Source organism: Dama dama, chromosome 20 (genome assembly GCF_033118175.1).
Source record: "Dama dama isolate Ldn47 chromosome 20, ASM3311817v1, whole genome shotgun sequence".
NCBI classification, from domain to species: Eukaryota; Metazoa; Chordata; class Mammalia; order Artiodactyla; family Cervidae; genus Dama; species Dama dama.
Genome location: NC_083700.1, coordinates 88,061,924 through 88,085,569, shown reverse-complemented (window position 1 = coordinate 88,085,569; position 23,646 = coordinate 88,061,924). Strand labels below are relative to the sequence as shown.

The 23,646-nt window shown below is 44.2% G+C and overlaps 1 non-coding gene across 1 annotated transcript; it reads right to left on the bottom strand.

Annotated features, from left to right (window-relative positions):
- Positions 1-20,780: 20,780 nt before the first annotated feature.
- On the bottom strand, positions 20,781-20,885 carry LOC133041811 (U6 spliceosomal RNA). Its single transcript, XR_009689378.1, has one exon. It is a non-coding gene; the product is annotated as a U6 spliceosomal RNA (small nuclear RNA).
- Between the last annotated feature and the right edge of the window lie 2,761 nt (positions 20,886-23,646).

The window sequence follows — 23,646 nt, the reverse complement described above, 5'->3', positions numbered from 1 at the left end:
TCAAGGTCATTGAGTCTGGTGTAAAAGAAATTCCAGCTACTGTGAGCCTTTGTGATATAAGGTACTTGGGTCTGAGGTGTCAGGGAAAGCTGTCTTGAGGAGTGACCTCAAGAGGGTCCTAGAAGACAGGAGGGGCTAAACAACTAAACTGAGGTAGAACCTTCCCGCCGAGAGAAACAGGCGGAAAAGAGGGCAGAAAAGAGCATGATGTGATCAAGGGAGCAAAGAGGCATGGAAGACGAGGTTTCCATCCTGTATCCCCTTTCATCCCCTCAACAACCATAAGGGAGATATTATTAATTATTACCTTTCTTTAACAGAGCATGAAACTGAGCTAGTTCAGTGGTTTGCCCAAGGTCACATACCCAGCAATGAATTAAACCCAGTGAAAACACATAGCACATCTTACAAGGCCTCTGTCAGATAAAAGGTAAGACCTTTTACAGAGACTCAAAGTGAGAACTGTGACCAAGAATTAGAGCGCTTTGAATTCTGAGGCTCTGTGCTGTGGGGCCTGAGGGATGCCAGTGGCAGGGACAGATAAGCCCATGCAACTGTTGAGGAGTTTTATGCCATGGGTCTCCCCTACCTGTAGAAATGGCAGGCTCCAGGGTCTGTAGATGACAGCATCATATTTCCATTCCTAACACTGCCTTGGGGATTCTCTAGACACCCCAAGAGTCTGGATCTAAAATTATTTAAGATCCTGTGTTTGCACGTGGTTAAAATTGCAGCTTAGGTGTTGCCTCTGCCAAGAAGCCTTCCTTGAACACTTCAAGTCTGATGCCCTTCCTTTCCTTTGTATCTCCCACATACATCTTCCCATCCTTGCTCCCTGACTTGGTGGTTCTTCTTTTTCACTGTGAACCACACTGTGTTATGTATATTTGTTTATTAGGCTGTCAACCCCTCCTGAAGGAGGGCTCCCCAAGGCTAGAGCTTGAGTCCCATTCATCTCTGTGTCCAGTCCAGCCCAGTGCCCCCTGTTGTTGGCTGATGATAAGTGAACACTCCATTTTCCATCTCTATTGGAGGGGTAACAGCCTCAGATATTCAGGAGTTAAATGGCTGTCATGAGCCTAGAGGCAGTTCACGCAGGAAATGAGATCAACAGTGGGAAACATGCAGAAGAGCTCAGAGAACATGCTTTTAGGAGAGAGGCCACAGCATTTGCTTTAAAGTGGGCACTGTCCTTGTTGGGTGTTTCAAGCTCAGGTGAGACCCCGGGGAGGTGGACCCCAGGCTGGAGAGGGTGGGGCTGGAGAGGAAGAGCTGCATTCCCTAAATGGTTTCCATCTGCTCTGCCGGTGTCCATACTCTTGGAGTGAAATCACATTTAACTCCCTCCTGCCTGTTCCCCTATTCCATAAACTTGTACCAAGCACCAACTATGTGCCAGTCACTCTGCTCTCTTCTGGGAAAATAGAAATGGAGGAATGAGTCTATCTGGGGGAGAAAAGAATGGAAACAGATGTGACGCAAGTGCTTTACTTAAGAAGGAAGACTTAGAAACCCAGAACCTGGGTGAGTCACTTTGGGAAAGCTAGGAGAGATTTGCAGAGAGATAACATTTCAGCTGGGTCTTAAAGGACCAGTACGAGCTTGAAGGTGAAGCAAGGTGCTCCTGGCGGAAGAAATCACAAAAGCAAAGGCCCGGAGGAATGCTTGGGTGTGTCCTGTCTAGAAAACAAAGCCAAGTTGGCTCATCGCGGCAAGAACGTAGGGCACTCTTGGGGGGTGGGGTAGAAGGAAAGGAAGACACAGAGACACAGCACCTTCAGGTGACTTTCACGTCACATTCAGGTGACTCGGCACCTGCATTTACTTACTGCAGAGTCACAAGCACATTGTCTGCTGTGAAACAGACAGGAGATACTAACCCCTGATGGGAGCAGGTGATTTTTGCTTCTTCACATAATTGGTTCTGTCAGCCAAGCACAAAAGGAGCCCAGTAGTCAGTGGAAGAAGCTGGATTGTATAGATACGGAAGATGTGGCCAGTGCAGTGCAGGAGCCCACAGGGCTCCCACCATAGGAGGGAGTCCCACCTTAGGAGGACCAGGCATGGGCTTCAATTAGAATGAGAACCAAGAGCTTTGGAAGCAATGCCTCTCCTTGGTGCTGCCCCTGCTTCCTCTAAGTGAGAGCTGATAAAAAGCTCTCCAAGAAGCCTAGATAAAGGAAAGAGGGAGGAGGGCAGTGAGGGCAGGGAGAAGGGCACCCACGAGGATGTCAGGCTCTGTGCTCCTGAGGTCCATTGTCCTGGCTCTGAGCAAAGATGGTCACCATGAGCAGAGTCCACGGAAGCCATGGCTTTGTGAGAAAACACTGTCAGAAACACCCAGGCTGAAGGAACTTCATTATCACTTGCATCCAGGCACCTGTCCCAGCCCAGAGCTCCACACTTACCTTGCAAGCCTCTCCCCTTAGCTGTGTACTGGACCGGAGGGGCTCACATTGGACTTTGAGCTCAGGCTGTATGTTTCTTCATTACCTCACATGTTTCTGGCCCTGCTTTTGGAAGCCTGAGGTCGCTGGTTCCCCCTAGATGCTCTGTCTTGTTTGAAAGAGTAATTCCCAGGTACTTTGTCATCTCCCTGATAAACAACTAGCCACCATACAAGATTCAACCTAAGAGAGTAACACACTGACTAAGGATAGGGCTTTGGGGTCTGTTGGACCTGTGTTCAAACCATGCATTTTCTCTTACTGGTTACGTTTTTTTTTTTTTTTTTTTTATTGGAATGCATTATTGTTTTATTAGTAAGCTGTCACCCTCAAAATACAGATTAAACCTCTGATCTTCATACACAGGTAGCTCAGTGTGTATCATATACTCTCCCTGCAGTAGGTCAGCTGTGTATGCTGGGTCATGTCATATGGTTGGTCGATTGAACAAATTTTTGTTTCACTTAGCATGTTTACTGAATGCCCAGTTCTTTACCTTTGAATGTCTGTTTCCTCATCTATAAAACAGAGCTAATGATAGTACCTGTCTCACAGGTCTGTTGTAAGAATTAAATCATATAATGTATGTAAGGGGCTGCAATGTGGTATAGTATAACTGTGTCCTCCAAAAGCCCTTCAAGCCTTAACCTCCCTGTACTGTGAACTTCAAAATATTTGGAAATAAGACTTTTGAGGTGAAATCATATCGAATTGAGGGTATGTTCTAGATCTGAAGACTGACGTCTTACAGGAACAAGATTCACACAGAACAGAGCAGATAGCTGTGTGATGAAGGAGGCAGTGTTTGGAGTGAAACAGTTAGAAGCTAAGAACACCCAGGTTGCTTGGAGCCACCTAAAGCTAGAAGAGAGGTGTGAAACAGATTCTTCTTAGACCCTTCAGGAGGAGCCAGCTCAGCTGACACCTTGATATCCGGAATCTTGAACTTGCAAGAATACATTTCTGTTGTTTTAAGCTACCCAGTAGGTGGCAGTCTGTGAAGGCAACCCTGGGAAACTAATATACATGACAAGTACTCAATACAGGGTGAGCATTAGTGCCACTGGGGCTTCCCTGGTGGCTCAGTGGTAAAGAACTGCCTGCAAGAGACGTGGGTTCGATTCCTGGGTCGGGAAGATCCCCTGGAGAAAGAAATGGTTAGCCACTCCAGTAGTCTTGCCTGTAAAATCCCGTGGACAGAGAAGCCTGGTGGGCTACAGAGGAGCCTGGTGGGGTTGCAAAGAGTCGGACATGACATGGCTTAGTGACTAAACAACAATTTAGCCTTATTGTACTCTCTGAAGCCTTTCTTTAAACTCTGGGAAGAACAGACTGCCTCTTCCTTGAAGTCCCACTATACCCTGTGTATCTCTGACACTCTTTAAGGGAATTAGCTCCTTATATATTCATCTCTAACATCGAACTTTGAATCCTTGGAAAGCAGGAAATGTGCCTGGCTCACCTTGTATCTGCAGTATCCAGCACAGGGCCTGGCATGAGAGGAGGCACTTAGAAAAGACTGGACAAGAATCCAGGTTTTCTGGTTCCCTGTTGGCCCCCGGGGTCCCTGTCAGCCCCCTGCCTTGACGGAATACTCCATGACTGAACCCAGGGCATCTGGCGCCCCTCCCCCACCATTCTCCCACATCTGGCTGAATTAGGTGTGAATGAATGAAAACCATAAGGATCCCATTTGCTCCCTCCCTGCTTCTTTTTAAGCTGCATGCATTTAGAATTAATCAGCCAAGCATGACTGAAAGTTTTGACAAACTCAAAATACTAGAGAAAGAGTTCAAGATGTTTTGATGATCCTCAATGCAAAATGGTTAAGCTGTTGGCCCAGGCATTTGTTCTATCTGAAGTCAGTGAAGTTTTGGATCACAGCAGCCTGCCCAGTCTCCTAGGTGAAGTGGGAGATGCATAGACGGACACTGATGGTTTGTCTCTTCCTTGACCCCAGGATTCACACTGCCTGGGCAGTAGTCAGTACCAGATGGACCAGAAAGTCAGAATGCTGAGCATCTTCCCAGCGCTAGAGCTTCTGCCCTTGGCTCAGGACTGGAATCCCAAATGCTGCAGTTTGGGACAAATCTGACACCGCTCACTGCTCCCAGGGTTTAGATTTCAGTTCTGGAAGTTCATGATGACAGGTGTACGGCCAGGCCCAGCTGGAGGAGAGAGTCAAGAGGTCAAATGACTTAAAAATTGATGCAGAGGCTTCTCTTAAAGAAAACAAATGAATCTCTTTTTGTCTTATAACAAAAAGAGTAACTGCTTTTTTTTGGGTATGTGAAAAATAATCATAGAACAATTTATTTGGGAGAGAAACCCACTTATAATTCCACCTACTGAGATACCCACCATTAACACTTTATTACATAGCTTTCTAGACATTTTCTACACATGTGTATGCATGAAGTGAAGTCAAAGTGTTAGTTGCTCAATTGTGTTTGTCTTTGCGACCCCATGGACTATAGCCCTCCAGGCTCCTCTGTCCATGAAATTCTCCATGTAAGAATACTGGAGTGGGTAGCCATTCCCTTCTCCAGGGGATCTTCCCAACCCAGGGATCTAATCTGGGTCTCTCACATTGCAGGCAGATTCTTTACCATCTGAGCCCCACTGAAGCCCATGTGTATGTATGTGTTGCATATAAACATTCACATTGTACTTGGTCAGTTCTCAGAATAGAAATGATGTTCCCCAAACTGAGTAGTGGGATACTCCAATCATACATTTAAACATCTAACTTTTAAAGTAAAAGAAAATTGGGACAAAAATTGGGAGTATAATGTCATGCTTTTTGTACTCTGATTCTTTAGCTATTTATCCTTCAGATTTTGGCTCACATGTTATTTCCTTGGCAGCTTTCTTGACTGGAGCAGGGTGCATGCTCTGACAGTACTCCATGTTCATATCATGCTGTATCACAATGCAATTAGACATTAAACATTTCCATGTATAATTTTTGGCTCTCCTGCTGGACTGTCACTTAGGCAGGTGAACACTTCCCAATGCAGCCCACCCTTCTCTCCAACCCTGCACCTGACCCAGTAGACAGTCCCTGAGTTCCAGGGCTGAACAGGAGGCCTGGAACCTTTGAACCATTGACAATGGACCCTGGCTCCATAGATACCTAATATCCCTGTGAACATCTTCTCAGTCTTTCTCAAAGGAAGCTGCTGCCATGTAAGCCCAGTAACTGTATCCCAAGGAAAAAGATGTAGCCAACCTTCTGGAATTTTATTTGATACTGACTCCAAGCTAAAGCTAGGAGTTCAGAACTGTACCATGGTTTACCATTTAAACTGGGGGAGTGGAGGAGGACTTTTGCAGGCCAAGAGATAAATTGAGATCTCAGTTGAGTTCTCTTCATAGGCAGAAAGCTGAGCACTAAATCTCCTTGTTATGATTACCCACGTCTGAATACATAGCTGGAATGGATATCTTCAGCAACTGACAGCAATTACACACTGCTTCCTGAACCATGAGAAGGCCTACTATGGAGCAAGGATCACAGAGAAGACATTAATATTCACCAGTTACACAAAAAGGAGAGATATCAAATTCAGTCATACTGCATCTTTGAGCAGAGCTGAAGACACTACCAGAACTATCAGAGGCTTGAAAGATACAGTCATGTTGCCTCCTAGCTCATCCCCACTTAATTTTTCCACTTGCCAGGGTTAAAGGATCCTTGAGTTGATAATGGTTTATCACACATGTGATTAGGTGGAGAACCCAATTGAATTGCTGTTTCAGATGTGGTCTCCTCCTGGAACTAAGGAATACAACCCCTGACATTGGATGTGCAGCCAATGAACAGGCAGATACATTTTTCCTCATTCTGAGTCACAGTGAACATCAGAGGCAATTTGCGTGCATCTAGTAGGGAGAGCACTCATTTGTTTACTATCCTAATTCAGGAATGTGTAAATTCTCCCGATCCATGCTACGATTTATTCTACTGGGTCTTGATGGCTTCATTATCTTATAGGACGTCATGTTTGTCCAGTAGCTTGGTGGCAGTATGGCACCTTGGCACATTGAATATCTTAAGCTGAAGGAGTTTGAGAAAATGGAAGAAGCAGGAAGGCCATTCTGACCTCTTCCCCGACCCCTCCCCTTACTTCTCCCTGAAACAGGTCATAAAACTCCTCTGTGAATTGTACACTCCCTATACCAGAAGGTAGGAAGACATTCATAAGAGATGAGGGATTTGAGGTTAAGAAATTTGTACAGAACTGTGCAGTCAAATGTTGTTAAACTCACTCTTCTCTGCCCAGTTACCTCTTTACTATTTATTATCCAAGCCCCAGCACCACCTCCCCTTTTTTAGATTTAAATGTTAAAACCTTTAAAATTAATTTTTATTGGAAAGCAGTTGCTTTACAATATTGTGTTAGTTTCAGCTATACAGCAAAATAAATAATACACACACATATAGCCCCTCACTTTTGGACTTCCTTTGTCTTTTCAATTCTTCACAAATTTATTGTTCCTCTGTTTAAAAGATATAAAATCTTCCTTCCATGGTTACTTCTTTGGACCTTGATTTTCTTGTGAAGGCTCCCTTGCACATGTAAAAAGTTCAATAAAACTTGTATGCTTTTCTCCTGTTATCTGTCTTTGCCAGTTTAATTTTCAGACCCAGTCAGGGACCATAAAAGGGTCAAGGAAAACTTTTTCCTCTCCTACAGTGGGTAAGACCTAGAACTAGCAGATTGCTTAGATGTTTGGCAAGATACATTTGTGCAGAGGGTGAGTTGTACATTCTGTGAAACCGAGTGCCTGTACAGTTCCAGTGGTCTGTACAAGGTCAGATAGGAAATAATTTTAGCTTTGGGCACACCATGTCTCTTGCAACCACTTATTTCTGCTATTGTAGTGATAAAGCAGCCATAAACAATATGCAAACAATAAGCATGACTGTGTTCCCACAAACTTTATTTACAAAAACAGGCTGTGGGCTTGATTTGGCTTGCAGATCTTAGTTTGCAGATCCCTCCCTGATTTAGCACATGTCAGATAGCTCCTCCAAGGAGAAAATGGTCCTGGTCTCCCTTCCACTATGAAGGAGGCATGAAGGTAACTGGGTCTCTGAAAAATTTGGAATTCAGTTAATGTCACATTTAGGTATATTGTTCTTATCCATTTGCCAAGTGACCTGAAAAAACTAGAAGGCTTAAGAGAAGCCCAGATTGAAAAAATGATATCTGAGCTCTTCCAAAATGCAATCTGGGTGGCTCTCTAATCAACTCTTCTGACCTGGGGATACAACAGGCTTCATGCGTATCCTGTGATTAAAGGTGCTAAATGGTCTCATATGAGAACACCATTCTGATATTCTTGACTTCCTGAGCCTCCAGCCCTTTCAGTATTCTGCAGGGGCAGTTTGGGTACATCCTTCTCATGTATTGATACTATAGGCCAAATCTGTGTCCAAGCTTCAAAGAGCCATCCCAGCTGCCTTCGAGGCCTCCTGACTGTTTATAGCAAGTCTTGGATAGATGGTTGGCTCACTGAGCTGTCATTTTCTTTTTGACAGGGCTTCTAAATCTGTTGACCACAAGTAGCCATATCTACAGTCCTTACAGTTACCACCACTGTCACGTCATTCAATGTTCCCATGCTTTCTTTAACTCCTTCCAACCTACCTCTGTCTTGGTACTTTGTACTTCTGGGGATTATCACCACCCCACCCACCACCAGCAGTGGGTTCTTACCATCTGGCCAGTGAGTATTACAGTTCCAGAATCCCACCTGGAAGTCCTGCTTTCCAGGGCCACACCTTTTCTTTTTTTTGAAGACTTTTTTGGTTGTTGTTGTAGACCATTTAAAAGTATTTATTGAATTTGTTACAATATTTCTTCTGTTTTTATGCTTTCTTTTTTGGACCATGAGACATGTGGAATCTTAGCTCCTTGACCAAGGATCAAACCTGCACCCTTTGCACTGGAAGGTGAAGTCTTAACCACTGGACCACCAGGGAAGGCCCTCAAGACCACTTCTTAATATCAACTTTCATAGATTAAGTTATCCCTGAAAGTAGATCTAGAGATAAAATGTTTATGGGCAGGTTATTTATATTGGGATGTGACTCCAGAGAAAATAGGTGGTGGTCTGGGAAGAGGAAAATGGGGATGAAAGGAAGGTCAATATCAGGTTGTGCTATTGAGCTGATCACCACGGTGGGTGACTGGGGCTTTTCCACTGGGACTCTCTGAGAACTTCAGAATTCTCCACCCAAGTGATGAAAAAAAGGAAGCGTTTGTCTATTGCTTCCATGGAGTGCTGCTACCCTCTTATTTCTAGGTTTGCCTATGCCTGCCAACTGAAAGGGCCTCTGTAGGCATCTTACACCACAGTGTCAGAGAATGCCAGGGCAAAAGCCTGAGGTGAGTGGCAGGGTTGAGGCCATTATCTTTCAGGCTAAGTCTGCAGGCTTGTTGCTGCAGTAATAGGTGGAAATGAAGATAAATTGAGAGGATGTGAGGCAAGCGAAAGAGGTGATGGATACACTGTGCAAAGGTTCATGGCTTCTCCATTCCATGTCTCTTGCCACTGCTAATACCTAGGTTTTCAGCCCCACAGACCAAATTTAAGTCCCTGATACGTATGGTGAAAGAAATAAGGCAGTGGACTGATTATTATGACAATCACTGGTTTTATCAAAATCTCCTTTTCTGGATGAACTTAAAGTACAGTGAATATCATATTGAAGATTTGGATATGACAACAGGTGGGAGGTAACTGACTACAAGTTTAGGATGCTTTTTTTCAGAATGTAACACATATTCTGAATGGGTGACTGTAGATTTAGGAACTGAGAGGTGGAGGTGGGGTGGTACCTTTTATAACTGAAAGGAATGATTCATGCTGACAATGTTGCTTCTTAATTTGGGGTTCTGTGGTTTGCTAAACCTTAGAAAGTACCCAAGGAAGGAATAATCTCATTGGGAAAACAGTCATTCTTCTACTAAATTAGAAGTTATGGGGGGTTCCCTGGCCACCTGGGCTCTAGGAGCCATGCAGAAAACAAAGGAATAGAGTTTGGTTTATGTGGTTGACCTTGATCAATGAAAAGAAACTGTATTTGAATACAAAGTAGAGGGCAGAGAGGAACACAGAGGGAACTGTAAGGATTCCTCTGTTCTTGTTGTATTACCATGCCCCCTTGTTAGACTGTTAGACCTTTACAGGAACAGGACCACCAAGGACTGAGATGTTTTGAGAATGAAGAGTTGGGTCACTTTGTTAGAGAAGATCCCTCATAAGTTGTGGCACTGGCAGAAGAGGGGAAATGTGCACTGCATAGTGGATAGGGGTCCTCCTTTATGTTGCTCTGGATTTGTGTTCACTTACAGAAGAGAGACCTGGAGGGAGCATGGCAATCCACTCTAGTATTCTTTCCTGGAGAATCCCCATGGACAGAGGAGCCTGAGGGGCTACAGTCCATAGGGTCACACAGAGTTGGACACGACTGAAGAGACTTGCATGCACGCACAGAGAGAACTATATCTTTTACTGCTATTTTCTTGCTTGTTGGAGGAGGGGGCTCTGGGATCAAGCAAGGTAGAGCTAGGGATGAAGGGTTCATTTTCTTCCTTCATCTTCTTTTGATTAAAACTTTGACTGGGGCTACACCTTCAACAAGCTCTGCTTCCCAGATTAGGGTTTACATATGCCTAGGGCTACACGGCCATGTGGTGGAAGACATGAAACCATCTGCTGGGTATTCATTCTACTTGAAGAATTAGGAAAACATTTAAAAACAATTACAGCCAAAATTATGAAGCAGATTGCAAAATCCACATGCTTTTTTTTTGAAAGGAGAAATGATAATTCCAAATGAATTTTATGTTTATAAAGAGCTGCTTTGGACTTCAGCCCCTCCTTGTTTCCTTCAGTCTCTCTTCTGGAGTATGTATCAGTACTTTCACGGGTAAGGTCACACGGCATTGATGTACTGATACACACCCTGGCTTCCAGGAAGCTGTCCTTGCTTCTTTCTACAGGTGTGTCTCCCACCACTTTCCACAACATTTCCCAGCTGTGATCACACCCAACACCCAACTGCTCCTGTTCCCCAAGTGTGCACTGACTTTCACACTACTATGCTTCTTGCCCTCTCGCTTGTAAATTGTTTTCTTTCTGAATTGCCTTCAGAATCCAGGTTTGTGCCCTGTTTTCCAAAGCTTTGTCACCCCTTCCCCAAGTCTAGGTACTAGTTAAGGGAATCATTTTTTCAGATACTTTTTTTATAGTTCTTCACATCCAATCTGTCCTGGTTTCTGGATGATTGCCTGTGACTGTTGGTCTGCATATTATTGTTTACGTGACTGTTTCCCCTGTGAGGGTATTAGAGATGAAGATGAATCTAAGCCCTTGACTATTTCCCTAATACCAAGCATCCTGCCTGGCAAAAACAAAAAACAAAAAACCTCAAGCATATTTTAAAATATTTTTGCTGAATAACTGAACAAATCAATAAAGGAATGACCCTGGGGACCCTAGACTGCTCTCTCTGCTGACTGGTGCTGGTGGTGGGGTTTCTGGTCACACAAACTGCCGCCCCATTTAAATTATTTGCTCTTTCCTTTTTTTCCTAAGCCCCAAAGACCTCGAGGCACAATAACCTGTTCGCCTGCATGAGTTTTGCAAGTCATCAATTTCTGACCATGGCCCATTTCCTTTGTCAAGGGGAGAAAGTGATTCCCTACAGTCTTCTGAATTTACAGAGCAAAGCTGTCCAGATGTGTCTGGCCTACCTCTCTGCTCCCTCTCCCTCACAGCCCCCCTCGTTTTCCTTCCAAATGAAATTCATTCCTGGCTGAGGAGAGAGAGGAAGGATTAAGGGGTCCACATGCAGCTTCTTTCAAGCCTTGGGGGAGGGCAGATGGTTCCTGTCAGTGTTTTCTTTCCACGCAGATTTTGTTCCTTAAGGCAAAACTCAGGCTGTGCAACCCAGGCTGGTTTTGCCTCAGTCCCTTGGGGGTGGAGGGGCCCCACCCCAAGATGGGTCAGTGCAGGGCAGGAAGAGACCTGCCTGTTGCTGGCTTCAGAGTTAAGAAGTGCTCTGGGATCTAGGATGGAAGCATTGTGCTCCCCTCACAGCTGGGCTGTGTTCATGTTTCTTACTGTGAATCATGTTCATAATTCTTAGAACTCAGCGAATTCGAGAAGAGCCAGGTAGGGAATTCTACAAGAATTAGGACTTGAAAAATTGGGGTGATTTGTTCAGAAGGAGAGGATAAAGGTGGACATTCTAAGCAAACACCAGAGTGGGAATGTGAAATTTATCAACAACTTGGTAAATTTCAATCCAACAAGTATTTGTTGAGTATCTAGTGTTAAATGGGGCTTCCCTGGTACCTCAGCTGGTGAAGAATCTGCCTCTAATATGGGAAACGCAGGTTCAATCCCTGGGTTAGGAAGATCCCCTGGAGAAGGGAATGGCTACTCACTCCAGTACTCTTGGGCTTCTCTGGTAGCTCAGATGGTAAAGAATCTGCCAACAGCTACCCACTCCAGTATTCTTGGCTGGAGAATTCCATGGACAGAGGAGCCTGAGGGACTACAGTCCATGGGGTCACCAAGAGTTGGACCTGACTGACTGACTTTTACTTCACTCAATAGTGTTAAAAGTGATTCAGGAAGACAATGTAGGTGATAAACAAATTTTATGAAGCAGGACAGTCTCCAACCATAGTACTGCAAAGTGGGGGCAGTAGGCAGGAAGCTTACAGGGTAAAGAATAAAGAACAAGGAAGAGAAAAATAGAAAATATCTCATTGACTGGGATCACCTGTCAAATTTGTTTGTGGTGAGAAGGAACAAGGAAGTAAGTAGACAGCCTAGAGCTGGCTTGGCATCTGGGGACAGGCTGAACAGGTATACTGTGTTTCTTGGCAAGTGAAGCATTTGTAGGAACATGAAAACTATACACATTTTGGTTGGCACCCTGGGCAGGAGGGGCTCCATCTTGGACCGAGAAAGTTATTTCCACACCAGTATGTGCCGGAGATGTGAGTTTATGGATCTGTCCTGCCTCAGGCAGAAGGTTACTAGCAGACAAGGACTGTTTGCTTTGCAGTCAGATAAGAAGGATTCAAAGGGTTTGGGGGTTTAATGATGGATCATGTCCTCTGGACCACACCCCAAACTGGATGGCAGGGATCAGAACTAAATATGGTTTCTGAAGTCAGGCTCGCAGCCTGGCAGCTACAATGATGTAGATGTATGCCTACAAAGTTCAGAAAAGCAAAGAGAAGAGAGTAGTCAATTCTGTCTGGTGGGGTCAAGGAGAATATGAGTCTGAACTGAATTTGGAAGGAAGAATAGGACTTCTTTGGCTGGATGGAGAAGGGGGTTTTGGGTTGAGGAACAGCAAAGACACAGATGTATGAAAGAGTCTGTACATTTGAGGGGGAACAGTGAATAGTTTGTATTTTTCAGAGTGTTCATTCAATGATTATTGTTTTTTTAAAAAATATTTTCTTTTTTTTGATCTGGGCCATTTTTAAAGTCTTCATTGAATCTATTACAATATTGCTTCTGTTTTATGGTTTGGTTTTTTGGCCTCAAGGCATGTGGGATCTTAGTTCCCTGACGAGGGATCGAGCACTAACCACCTGCACTGGAAGGCGAAGTCAGCCACTAGACTACAGGGAAGTCCCCACTGATTATTTCTTAAGCACCTACTATGTGGCAGAAACTGTTCCAGGTGCTCAGGATACAGGAGTAACCAAGGCAGGTTTCTTTTTTTTGCTGTACTAGTTTGTGAGGGTTGCCACAATAAGGTGCAGTAGACTGGTGGCTTGAAAAACAAGACTTATTTTCTTGACATCTGGAGGCTAGAAGTCTGAGATGGAAGTGTCGGCAGCATTGGTTCTTTTTCTGGCTGTGCCGCGTCTTTGTTGCTGTGTGGGCTTTTTCTAGCTGTGGTGAGTGGGGCTACTGTCTAGCTGCGGTGTGCTGGCTTCTCTGGTTGCTGAGCACAGGCTCTAGGGTATGCGGACTTCAGTAGTTGTGGCACATGGGCTCAGCCGTTGTGGTTCCCAGACTCTAGAGCACAGGCTCAAAGTTCGTGATGCAGGGGTTTAGTTGCTCCTTTGCACGTGGGATCGTCTTAGATCAGGGATTGAACCTGTGTCTCCTGAACTGGCAGATGGATTCTTTACCACTGAGCCATCAGGGAAGTCCCAGGATTGGTTTCTTCTCCAGCCTCTCTCCTTGGCTAGTAGATGGCCATTTTCTCTCTGGGTCCTCCTAGGGTCTTCCCTCTGTATTTATCTCTACCCTAGTTACTCCTCTTATAAAGACGCCATCATGCTGCATTAGGGCCCACTGAAATGACCTCATTTTAACTTAATTACCTCTTTTAGAATCCTGTCTCCAAATACAGTCACATTCAGAATTACTGGGGGTAGAACTTCAACATATGAATTTTGGGGGCTACATGATTTGGCTCATGGCACTTGCTGGGGATTTACATTTTAGTGTGTGTCAGGTTTGGTGGTGGCTGGTTTAGTCGTGTCCAACTCTTGCAACCCCATAGACTAGCCCAACAGGCTCCTCTGTCCATGGGATTTCCCAGGCAAGAATACTGGAGTGGGTTGCCATTTCCTTCTCCAAGCGATCTTCCTGGCCCAGAGATTGAACCTGGGGATTGAACCCAAATCTCCTGCATTACAAGCAATACAGATTCTTTACAGACTGTGTCAGGTTTGAGGGGCAACAAATGACTATACCAATAAACAAATAAACAAACTAGGTAGTGTTATTTAAAATATTTAAAAATATTAATTTATTTATTATTTATTTTTGGCTGCATTGGATCTTAGCTACAGTTAGCAGGATCTTTCACTGTGGTGCAGAGGCTCAGTAGTTGCAGCCCATGGGCTTCCTAGAGGCATGTGGGGTCTTAGTTCCCTAATCAGGGATCAAACCCACATCCCCTGCATTGAAAGGCAGCTTCTTAACCACTGGACTGCCAGGAAAGTCCCCAAACTTCGTAATTTTAGATAATGATAAGTATTGTAAAGAAAATAAAAACAAGATAATGGCATAGACATTAACCATTCATTATTATGTATTATCTATATATTATAGCAAATATTTAAATATTTTTTTTTCCAGGAAATATTGTTGGAACACCTTTCTGAACCAAGATTTAGGTATTTTGCTGGGACTTATTTAGATTTGTTGCAAGGTCCCTCAGGCATGATCCTTGCCCTTAAGAAATTCATAATGTGGTAGAGGGAATCTATGTACACACAAGAAAATATATGAGGAGACCCCACCATGGGAGCTAAGTGGCTCATCAGGAACACTGGCGCTGTTTCCACTGGGCAAGACGGGGTGGGCAGTGGTGGGACACTCACTGCATCATGTGGGGATATCAGGGTCTTTGGGTTCTACCCAATGGGGAAAATCCATTTCCATCTTGGGTCCCAGAGATGAAATTCTTTTGCCAGCACAGGCAGTAGAATAAAACATTCTTTGATGATGGCAACTGAGGCTCAAAGTATGCTGATCCTTTTCTGCACCTGAGGCCAGGAAGACACAGAGGCCCAGGGCAGGAAGGACTGGCCAAGCAGCAGCTGGGTTAATTCATCATACGATGTAGGCATTTACTCTGGACACCATGATGGATAAAGGCTTGTGCTTACAGCCAACCATGAACAAGCTTTGAAGCAGAGATTGAAAACACAGATACCCTAGGCAGTGGCAGTATCAGCCTGGATCATTGGTCAAGAGCAGTAAGGGGTTTTCACCAAGAGGAACTTCAGAAATCAGGTGGTACAAGTGGAGGAGTCCATGGGAGTCAAACTGAGCCTGGAGAGGAAGTTCACTGGTCCCACGAGAAGGAGGAAGAAAGCCTCCGTCAGTTAGTTGTTCAGGCTGGTGAAGCTCCAGGTTTAACGGGCCTCAGTATCTCTTGGAGATGATGGGGCTGCACCTGGCAGCATTCAACAGGGGGCGTCTGCGTAGGACCTTGGACCATCTTTTTGAACAAGCCGGCCAGCCCCATGTTTAGGATGTAGGTAGTGGACTGCTGATCACGCTGTAGGGAATTCTGCATTATTATATACACAAGGGACTTAAATTAACAGTATGATAAATTGTATATAGTGTTATAGCCTAGTTTAGTCATTCTCAACTGTATAAAAAGTCCCTAGTTAAAGCAGTTGTGCAACTACAGTGGTATATAAATATGTGCCCAGGCAGGTTAGATCCTGCCTGACAATCTCCATTACCATGCTGCTGTCTAGAGCAGGCAAAACCAGAGCCAAGCTCTCCTTCAGACTATTGACTTGTGGGGTGCCCAAGGAGCAGACCAGTGGTGACAAGACTGCATTGCTTGAGTTCCCAAAGCAGCTGGAAGGGAGAAGAAGACAGTGTATGCTGTTTTAATATGATTTCTCATTATATTTATTGAGCACATGCTATGTGCCAGACACTTGGGTTCCCCTAGAAGCAGACACCCCTGAGAGGAAGACTGAAAGGCAAACAGTTTAACTGGGTTATGATCCTAGGAAACACACACAGGACAATCAATAGGGAAGGAAAGGAAACCAGTAGGGAGTTACCACGGACAGCTGGAGCCAAGTTACACCGGGATCCACTGGGAGAAGGTGAACAATTGACCCACTTTACCTGGGGTTAAGGGGTTTGCCGAGATGAGGAACTTTCAGTGCAAAATCCAGGGAAAGTATGAAAAAAGTGTTAGTCACTCAGGTGTGTTATGTCCAGCTCTTTGACTCTTTGTGACCCCATGGACTGTGCTACCAGTCCATGGCTGGTGGAGGAGTCCATAGGCTCCTCTATCCATGGAATTCTTCAGGCAGGAATACTGGAGTGTGTTGCCATTCCCTTCTGGAGGGGCTATTCTCGACCCAGAGATCGAACCTGTGTCTCCTGTAATGCAGGCAGGTTCTTTACTGGCTGAGCCACCAGAATCCAGGGAAATCCCAGGCCAATTCAGACACATCGGTCACTCAGTCTGGGAGTCAGTGTAGCACATATGCCTAAGCTATCCCAACTGAGGTTGGGGAAACCGAACTGTTCGTAATCCACCAATTTCCCTCTGACTGGTCAGGGATGATGCAGTTTCTAGATGTCCAACCTAGGGAGGCAGTTTCTCCTTACAGCTCCTGAGATGTCCCGAGTGCTGAGTAAACTAGTCTGACTGGTGCAGGCACAAGAGGGCTTCTCACGGCATCACCTTGCACGACTGACCACCTTTAGTCTCATTTACCTTTTTCTTCACTTTCACTGCCTGGACTGTGTCTGCCAGGTAAAGCATCAACCCTGTATGTAGTCCTTGCATTTGGCAGGCTCTGCTTTCTAGAGAAGTTGGTCTAATTTGGCTGAATTATGGGAGACCTGAGTTCAAATCTCAGTTGTTTGGCTGACTTGCTGTGTCACTTTGGATAATTTTTCTCTTCTAGACCTCAATTTTTCTATTTCCAAAATAGGAGTTGGAGTTATATGACGTCTGAAGTCTTTTCCTGTCCCCATATCCTCCAGTCTTAAAAGATTCTCCTAAAAGAGGCTTGTGAGTTCCCTGCTAAACCCGAAGACTCAGACTCCTTTCAATTCAGTCTTTTTTTCCCCCATCATTCTTAACGAATCTTGGTTTCCTGGGAAATTTTTATTTAAAAGAAGAAAGGAAAGCAGGAGAAAGCAAGTTTGGAAACACATAGCCCTTACACCCCGAGGAGATTTTCCTAAAACAATCTCTCTCTCTTTTTTTTTTTTTTGGTTAGGGCAGGGGGAGACTTACTTCGCAAGGAAATTTAGTCATTCTAAAATGGCCTTTGAAACTAAAGACTATGGAAAAGTTGAAGGAAAAGCACAAAGTGATTGGGGATAAATAGTTCCATATGAGTTACTGGATATAATATTCCTTCTTGTACTACTCAGTGCTGGGTGAAAGCAGACACTGCATGCTTGGTGTGTGCTAACAGATGTGTGTTTAGGTTTAATGGGATTTTAGAAGGGTCAAGAATTCCCCCAAAATGTACTTGCACCACTCTGTTCTCCGAGGGTCATGAGAAGCCACTCAAAATCTCACCTTTTTGTTGCCAACCCTTAAAATTTTTATTCACTTCTTTCTATGGTAAGCAATGTGGAAAAATCAGAGGGTGGATAATGGTGGTAATAATAAGTAATAATATGAATAGTAATAAATTAATATTAAAAATAAGTAATAACATTAATAAGTAATATTATTCCCATAAGATGTATGGAAAACCTGAATGAACTTCTTGGCCAATACAATAATTGTACAATCATTACCGTTTATCAATGTGTTGTGTGTTAACTCATTTGAGTTTCACAAAGTGAGAAGTTCAGTAACTTGTCCAAAGTCACACGGTGGTGGAGGGGAAAATGAACTTGGATTGGATCTGTGCTGATGGAAATGAACAAAGTCTGTGCTGTGGTCATGGGTGAAATGGGAAGGAAGGCTGTGAATTAGGCAGTAGATTGGAGCAGAACCTTTTAGGTAGCTTCCAATTTGATGTTTGCTTCTTTGGGTGGTAGAGAATTAAACAGCTATTATGAACCAAGCCTTGTGGAAGTCACTCAGTCGTGGCTGACTCTTTGCAACCCCATGGACTATACAGTCCATGGAATTCTCCAGGCCAGAATACTGGAGTGGGTAGCCTTTCCCTTCTTCAGGGGATCTTCCCAACCCAGGGATCAAACCCAGGTTTCCCGCATTGCAGGAGGATTCTTTACCAGCTGAGCCACAAGGGAAGTCCAAGAATACCGGAGTGGGTAGCCTATCCCTTCTCCAGGGAATCTTCCCGACCCAGGAATTGAACTGGGGTCTTCTGCATTGTAGGAGGATTCTTTACCAACTGAGCTATCAGGGAAGCCTGTGGTTGCAAAGAGGAATCAAATACAACTATGTAATTTTGGGAGGTGACATTTGGGAAGATAAGGTTTTTTACAGAAGTCACTAACCCTAACCCTAATCCTAACCCTAATATATGGAAAGCTTCACAAATTTGGGGTCATTTTAGACACAGATAATTACCATCCAGCAGACATGAGTGACTAAAAGGCCAGGGACAGTTACAAGGACTATGCAGAGGCAGCATGCTGCATTGGCAAGAGTCTCAACTCTGGGGTGAAAGCATGGTTCAAAATCTGGTTCTACTATTTCCTAGCTGTGTGACCTCTGGCAAGTTACTTAGTCTCTCTGAGCCTCAGGCTCAAGAAAGATATATCACTGGAACAAGACTTTGAAGTTTACACAAGATTTGGGCATCTAGAAATATTAAGGAAAGAAATACATTAAAATTATTAGAGTTATAAGATTATGAGTAATTTCTTTAAACATTTTTTCAATGTAGGGGGACAAACACACATGAAAAAAATAGCAAGTATTTCTGAGTTCTAGGGTTGGCAGCAGAATTGATTTTTTCCTTTTTTTGGGGGGAGGGAGATTTCTTTATTGTTTAGGAAAAACACTGAACTCGGCTTTTGGTTCTGGAGCAGTGTGGCCAGGAGCCAGTCTGTAAGGAGATCTTGAAGTAGAGTGTGTGCTTAGTCGCTCAGTCGTGTCCAGCTCTTTGAGACCCCATGGACTGTAACCCGCCAGGTTCCTCTGTCCATGGGGATTCTCCAGGCAAGAATACTGGAGTGGGTTGCCATGCCTCCCTCTAGAGGATCTCCCAACCCAGGGATTGAACCTAGGTCTCCCACATTGCAGATGGATTCTTTAATGTCTGAGCCACTGGGGAAGCCCTGAAGCAAAGGGAATAGGTGGTCAATTGCTCTGCATCATCATCTAGAAGGTGCTCTTGGCTTCCTGGGAACAGGACGTATGATAATAGTGCCTGTGGCAGAGAGTGACTATTGTTTGAGAAATCTGCTTCCTTCTCCTATTGGGCACAAGTTGTTTTATGTTTCCCAGCCTTTTTTGCAATAAGGCACGGCCGTGTGTTCTAGTTAGTGGAATATGAGTGGAAATTTCACATGCCACTTGCAACACTGGCCACATAAATCGTTTACACATGATTCCTTCTCTTGCTCTGTCTTCAGACTGGGTGTTGATGCCCAGAGCAAGCTGTGTAGAAGACAGCAGATCCTCTGAGCCTGGGTCCCTGTACGATTCTATGGAGCACAGCTCCATGAGCCCCTGCCTCTCATTGGCTGGACTTTGTAAGGGTAGACAGAATTCTTCTTTTAAACCCATGGGATGTCAGAGTTTTACTGTTAAAGTAGCTAGTTTAATCTTAGCTAATATAGTAACACATTTTGGGCTTCTTCAGCAGTATCCAGAGGGAGAGAACTGGGGCCATGGAACCCAGGGGAGAGGAGGTAAGAGGGAATTCTCTATCATGAGGTTAGCCTAGATGGAACAAAATGGCGCCCTGCTTTGGTTGAGGATGGTGGTCCCTTATATAGACTAAGGACATTGGTCTTTGGGTTCAGTGCCATCTGGGATTCATTTTCCATTTTACTTTTCAGTGTTGTAGTGCCCTTGTAGTCCCTTCAGGACTTGAATAGACTTGGTCAAACACTCAGGTATAGTGTCACCTGTACTTTGGGAAATTAAGGGAAGATCAATGTTTAGGTGTGGGAAGGCTGAGGAAGATCCAGTGGCAGCTTGGGGAAGCTTGGATGGGCAGAATTGAATGGTAGAGAAGCTTGGAGCAGAGGTCTGAGAGAGAGGGGACTACCAAAAGAATGTAAGTTATCCTGGGATCTTCAGAAATAGCAGGTGGTAATGTGGGTGGAGTGTGCTTTTGCTCCTACAATTATGCAAGTTAATATTTTCACTGTGTTACAGCCCCTGAGATTCTGAAGGGGCTCTTTAGATGTCTCTTTACTGGGGAACTCCAGGATACTTGAGTTGCTTGTATTTTTAAAGTTTCTTCAATGTTTATTAATTTTTATAAAGGGAAAATACATTCTGAAAGAGCATAAAAGAAAGCAATGAAAACAGAAGGATCTGGAACACAGCTTTGGATCTAGTAGATAGTAGGTACTCAGTTAATGGTTGCCTCTTCTGTCCTAATGTTCATCATCAATTTATTTTATTATTTAAAAAATTTATTTTATTGAAGTATGGTTGATTTAGAATGTTGTGTTAGTTTCTGGTATACAGCAAAGCGATTCAGTTATACATCTTTTCCATATTCTTTTCCGTTATGGCCTATTGTAGGATATTGAATATAATTCCCTGTGATATATAGTAGGATCTTGTGGTTTATCCTTTCTACACAAAATAGTTTGCACCTGCTAATCCCAGCCTCCCAACCCGTTCCTCCCTCACCCCCACCCTCTTGGCAACCATAAGTTTATTCTCTAAAAAATATGGAATATTTTACAGATTTGTTCACCATCCTTGTGCAATCTTGTGCCAACTTGTCTGTATCATTCCAATTTTAGTATGTGTGCTGCCCAAGAGAGCACCATCATCAATTTAATCATAAATTCTTGGAAGGAGGAACTTGGCACTATTTTAATGATTATTGTTGTCCATTGATTATCAGATGGATTGTGATTTTAGAACATTTACATGGGAAAAAATGTCCTCGGAGACTTAAGAAAGCACCCCAGGGTGGTGATCTGCTTCCTGGTATTATATTCACTAAATCTCCTGGGATGGAGAAGGCTTCCCTGATGGTTGCTCTTAAACAGTTAATGTAACAAAAATCCAACTATTTAGGTCAAATCCCTGTTTTTGCTGTTGCGTTTAGAGTAAACATCAGTTTATTTATCACTAGTTCTTGAGTCATGATTTATCAGCAGATCTTGTGTGGGTTCCTGGAAGTGGTATGACCCTAGTCCTATTCACATGCTCCGGATCCTTACTTCTCCTCAAGAGGCAGGATCTGGGCTGACATGGCAGATTGTGATGTTCTCTGGAAAACAAAGCCCCCAGAGAATGTCCAGTTCTGATGTCACATGATGGGAATCAGACATCAGCAATCTGGCTTGAATTCAGTTGAAATGGTGGAGGGAGGAGGAACTCAAAGCCAGAAGCAGCGCATCTCACGAGGACCTACTATGTGCCATGTGTGAGGTGCTTACACTTGTGATCTTATTTAATCTTCACAACAACTCTATGGGATGATATTGTGAGTATCCCATGTCATACAGATAGGAAAGCCAACATTCAGAGAGGTTAAGTCACTTGTGCACAAGATGACACGGTTAGGGACAAACCCTGGTTATTCTAAATCTAGAGCCAGTGCCCTTGACCACTGTACCATGAAAGACATTGAAAATAGCTGGTGATGTGCTGCTTGGAGATAAGAAAATTCTCAGAGGGAATGCAGTTGTTGTCTTCAAAGCCCTAGGAGGCAAAGTGATGAACTAAAAAGATTATAGGGCCAGAGAGACTCGAAGTATCCCCAGGGGCACACAGCTAATAAATGGCAGAGCCAGGATAATAACCAGGGGCTGTTGTAAGATTTATTTCTGCTTCTATAAAAAGAAAAAGAACAACTACTTCAGAGAGTTGTTGGAGGATTAAATGAAGCCACATTTGGAAACCATGTAGTCCTGATACTTAGTAAATGCTCAATGAATGCTTAATTCCCACCTCAACCATTTCCTTTTGCCCAAAAGAGCTGATACGTGGAAGAATTTTGGTAAGTGGACCCTACTGTCTAAAAATTAGAGATTTCAGAGAGTCAGGGTGAATTTTCTCTTTAAAAAATTTTTTTACTAAAAAAATTAAAAACAAATTTTAATTCACTTTTGTCTGTGCTGGGTCTTTCTTGTTGCATGGGATTTCTCTAGTTGCAGTGAGTGAGGGCTACTCTCTAATTGTGGTACACAGGCTTCTCATTGCAGTGGCTTCTCTCATTGCAGAGCACAGACTCTGAGAACATGGGCTTCAGTAGTTGTGACTCACGGACTCAGGGGCTGTGGCGCATAGACTTAGTTGCTCTGCCCCATGTGGAATCTTCCCGGACCAGGGATCGAACCCATGTCCTGTGCATTGGCAGGTGAATTCTTAACCACTGGATCACCAGGGAGTTCCCAGGATGAATTTTTAATTCAATTCCACAAATGTTTTCTAGATACCTACTAAATGTCAGACCTAGAACTGGTCACTGAGTATGCAGAGACAAGACGTGGGCCATGCCTTTAAGGAGTTTCCCTGGTGGTCCAGTGGTTAAGACTTCATTCTTCCACTGTAGGGGGCATGGGTTCCATCCCTGGTTGGGGAACTAAGATTCCACATGCCACTTGGTATGGCCAAAAAAAAAAAAAAAAAAAAATCAAATTAGGGACTGTTGACTGGCCGCTGGGACAAGCTGCTCTGCCTTGTCCCCTACTTCCCAGACAGAGAGGTTCTATTCACTCAGAACGAGATGCAGAAATGTAAACCAAGAGGCTTAGCATGCTGAAGTGGTTATTGCAGAACTGGGGGTGGGGTGGGGTGTGGGGTGTGTGCAAGTCCTCAGCTGACATTTGACATGGAGGCTGTGGTCAGGGCCATGGGACCACACACAGGCTTCCTGAGTATTGCCTGATATTGGGTGAGTGGGGACAGGGAGAAAGAGCAATGACCCAGAGGACAGGAAAACAGAGGATTACAGTATGGTCTGACCAGGGTTCCAGATGACATGAGCAGCATGCAGCAGGGAATGCCTGTGGGTCATGGTCATTGGCACTGTGGCCGGCTCTGCCTGGCTGAGGAAGTGGGGCTGCTTGTCCTTCCTGAAGGGAGCCTTCAGCCTCAGTCTCAAGGCTGGGCTTCTTGTCTATCTCCTTTGAGTCTGTGAGCTCTCTGGGGAGAGGCGCTGTGTTTTCTCTCTCTGGTCCCTGCAGTATCTTCCATAGGACTTTGCAGGCCTGGGATAAGTCTCTGTTTCCCTAGGTGCATCCCTCACTGCTCTCCATCCTGTGCCTCAAATGTCAACTAACCAGACCACTGTGATCCTGGGCAGCAGTCCACCCACACGTGTCCTCGTCTGGTGCTGCCTCGTGGGACTTTGGAGTCAGAGAGACCTGTTCCTGTGCCTCTCGAGGCCTCACCTGTACACGTGGGAGGCTCTCTTGCAGGGTTATTGTAAACAGTAGTCACGCTGCATCTAGATCAGTTGAACATAGTCTTCCAAATGTCTTAGTAATTATTACTGGTTTAAGTAAAACATCAATTTCTATTTAAAATTAAAGTAAATCCTTCAGTAAAATAAGCATGGCATTCAAATTCAAA